This window comes from Loxodonta africana, chromosome 12 (assembly GCF_030014295.1).
Source record: "Loxodonta africana isolate mLoxAfr1 chromosome 12, mLoxAfr1.hap2, whole genome shotgun sequence".
Classification (NCBI taxonomy): Eukaryota; Metazoa; Chordata; class Mammalia; order Proboscidea; family Elephantidae; genus Loxodonta; species Loxodonta africana.
Genome location: NC_087353.1, coordinates 76,941,923 through 76,945,562, shown reverse-complemented (window position 1 = coordinate 76,945,562; position 3,640 = coordinate 76,941,923). Strand labels below are relative to the sequence as shown.

General features: G+C 43.9%; 1 protein-coding gene across 9 annotated transcripts in view; it reads left to right on the top strand.

The window, feature by feature from the left end:
• The window catches only part of DCUN1D3 (defective in cullin neddylation 1 domain containing 3), a 53,105-nt gene that overhangs the window by 705 nt on the left and 48,760 nt on the right, over window positions 1–3,640 (top strand). For 2 of the 9 annotated variants that reach the window (XM_023558819.2, XM_023558816.2), the window contains exon 2: window positions 225–302. The exons of 5 other annotated variants lie outside the window; for them this stretch is intronic. The gene's annotated coding sequence lies outside the window, so the exon portion shown is untranslated. Of the gene's footprint in view, window positions 1–78; window positions 303–3,640 lie in introns of those variants that run through there. 2 more of the 9 variants (XM_023558818.2, XM_064295659.1) reach the window with 1 other exon arrangement.

The following is a 3,640-nucleotide window of genomic DNA, read 5'->3' as shown; positions in this document are numbered from 1 at the left end:
GTGAGTTTGGCGGGGGGAGGGAGTAAGTGAGGAAAGAGGGGAATTGAGAGATGAAGGGGCGGGGGTTGGGTACCTTCGAGAAAGGGGAGGTGTACAGGGGGGAGTGGAAATCAGCGCCTGGTCTGAGCTGGTCCCTCTAGAAGAAGAGGCTGTGAGGGGAGCCTGTGGCGTGTCAGCCGCAGGGCTCAGAAAACTTACCTACTGTCTCTGCCTCCCACCGCCAGCACCCCTCAACACAGGACCTGGGCATCTGGGGCCGGAGCTGCCCTGGAGGGGGTGTAGACTCTGGTCCTGTGTCCCGGGTAAGTGCCGTGAGGTGGGAGCCCACAGGAGAGTTGGTGGGTGAATCTCCAGCTCCCTACGCCTTCGTTTCCCTCCCCACCCCCATCTTTCTCTGTAATCATTAACAGCCCTGGAATTAAGGGGCTCAGACCTGAAGGCCTTTCTGTGCACCTTTGCTATAAATGATAACCATCTGTGCCTGAGGTAATGGGGCTCGAGGCTTTGCCTGTGTCCTGTATAGGAAGTGGGACGGGGTGACAAATGTAATTTTTTTTCCATGCCGCCTCACCCCTTATCCTCCCCTACTCACACCCCTCGTTTCCACTTTAATTCATTGTGGTTGTGTGGCAATCATGTTTTTTTTTAAATGGCACTTAGTTCCTTGCCTTACCTCTTTTGAATTTGGTGTTCAGCCTCTATCCCAGGTCTTTACTGCAAGCTTTGTAATAGTTCATTTACAGGCTGTGTGTCATATCGGGAGTACTTCTCAAAGCCTGGTAGCTCCTGATTATAATGAGCATTTTTTCCTGTGAACACTAGAGTTCCAAAGGATTCCTAAATGGCATCATCGCCCAGGAATCAAGGTCTCTTGCTCTAAATACTTTATGTGTGAGGAATTTACATGTTGTCAACTCTTTCCAAAATTGTTTGATGTTGGGCTAATTCTGGATTTCTGTGTTGCTTTCCACCCACACTTCAAGATGCACTTCAGAGAACAGAAAATCCCATATTACTTTTTTTGTTTCAACAATTGGACAATAGCTCTTTTATTTCCTTCTTCAGTTGCGTGTCTGGCACACAAGTCTTAAGTGACACATTGGTCTTGTGCTGATTTCCATCTGATTGTTTGTGTATAGGTGGTCTTAAGTGAGGCAGTGTGCTCTGTTGTGTCTTAAAGGCTATTACAGTGCAATAACAGGGGTGAAAAATTGTCATAATTAAGAAAGCTAAGAACGTTTGGAAAGAAGGTCTCTGTTGATATTTTGTTGGTTTAAAAAAAAAAAAAACACACCAAGTAGCACTCCTGTAGCCTGTCATGAATTTCAGAGTGAAGAGTGATAATTGCACTTTTGGTGTTGACATTTTCTTTGGAAATCCTCTGTCTAATCTAGGACTGTGTTTTCTGAAGAACTTTGATAGTGCCCAAATCTTAGAAATCCTATGAGTAGTAAATCTGTCCATAAATCCTGCCCTTCTGTAACTGAGCTTGTGTATATCGCTAGGAGAATTATCATAACAGGTGTGTTGAAGCTGGGGAGAGAGTCTCATTCTACTTATCAGGACTTTCAGGACTGATGAGACAGAATATTTAATGTCTTGATTGTGCAAGTAACTGTGTTTAGATGTTTCACAGAAATACAAACGAAAAGAATGACTACTGATCTCACCTTTAATTGATTTGGATCCTAGTTTACCAGTGAATAAAAAGTCCAAAATTAATTCATTCAATTAAATATTTATTGACTGGCTACTAAATGCACTGGGTATACAAAGGTGAGCACAAGCAAAAAGTCCATGCTCTCATTGAGCTTACATTGGAGGAGGGTGGGGACTGGAACAGAGAGATAGATAATAAATAAGCACAGTGAAGAAAATAGGAGTGATGTGGTAGAAAGTGTCTGGGATACAGTCAAGGAAGACCCTTCTGAGGAGGTGACACTTAAACTGAGTTTGAAGTAAAAAGGAGGAGTCAGGCATCCAAAGATAAGGGGAGGTGCCATCTAGGTTCTGGGAACAGCTAGTGCAGAAACTGGGAAAAAAAAAGGGGTGGAGAAGGGAGCAATGTGTGAAAGCAGTAATAGCCAAAGTTTAGTGAGCAAGGGGGAGAGTGAAAAACAGGCAAGGTCGGAAAGGTGGGGACAGAGCTCAAAATAGGCAGGCAAAATAAGAGTAAGCAGGGGAAGGGCAGAGAAAATGATGCTTCTTTTTAATTCTGTGGGCTTTCCTAGAGTCTTATGACTTGCTGTTTTGTAGGTTCTGTTGGACTGTTGTAGTAAAAAGTCACCCTGCTGAGAGTGGAAGAGGAAGAGGCAATGGGCACCTGAGTCTTTTCTGGCAGATAAACCTCCTATCTATTCTCAAAGAGAAAATTCAGCAGGGTGTTCAATTGAGGGCACACCTTTTTCCTTAAGGGATTTTGTCTTCTGTGCTGCTATTCTAAATTGCATAATAAGTACTCTGAAAGTGTTCTAGTATAGGAATCCTCTTTTGCAGCCAGCTCTGGGTGAACTTAGAGTTGAAGGATTAGGCAAGTGATAGTAATATGCCCCTCTTGGTCTACAAATGTGACCATCAGGATCTAAGTTTGAAGCTTTTTTTTATCCAGATGCAGGATTTATGTTGCAGTGGTTTTCCTTGTTTGGTTTTTCTGATAACTGATAACACTCAGCTGAGGTGCAGGTTGGAGCTAGAAATTCACTCAGTGGATTACATTAGGTAAATGATTATTGGGGGGTTGATGCCACTATGTTGGCATCTCTGGGCTGCCGTGTAACCAATGGATGTAACCTATTTTTGCTTTCAGTTGGGGCTGTGCATTTAATAGTCTCCTGCTTTTCAGCCTCACCTTGACCAGATTGCTAACTTAGGGAGGCTAATCAAGTCTCCCTCCTTGATTTCTCCCTCTTGAACCTGTGTCACAGCAGGCTGAAACAGAAAGAATATGCTTTTTTCTTGTGAACTTCACAGCTGTGACTAGTGTGTTCTTTGGGTCGATTGGTCCTTTGAGCCAGGGAGTTGAGAGACTTACATGGTGCTTGGACTGTTTATAGTAAACTCTGTGTTGTTGTTGCTATTGTTGTTGTTAACTGCCATCGAGAACGTCTCCAACTCATGATGACCCCATGCACAACAGAACAAAATACTGCCTGGTCCCATACCATTCCCATGGTCAGTTGTGGATCGGACCAGGCTGTTGTGACCTGTAGGGTTTTTATTGGCTGATTTTCAGATAGACCACCAGGCCTTTCTTTGTAGTTTGTCTTAGTCTGGAGGTTCCTCTGAAAACTTTCAGCATTGTTGCAGCACTCAGGCCTCCACTGACAGATGGGTGGTGGCTGCACAAGAGATGCACTGGCTGGAATCGAACCCAGATCTCCTGTGTGGAAGGCAAGAATTCTACCATCGAATCACCAATGCCCCTTTAAACTCAGTATTAGAAATGCTACATAAAACCTTTTAGTGTGTGGGAAAGAAGAATCAGAAGTTAAGGACTTCTGTTTTAGGTTCTAGTACTCTAGTAGCTCCTGAAGATGGAGTGTCAGAACTCGAACAGAGCTCCCTGGGCAGTCCCAGGGCTAATAAAAAAAAAAAAACCTGTTGCTGTCAAGTCGATTCTGATTCATAGCGACACTATAGG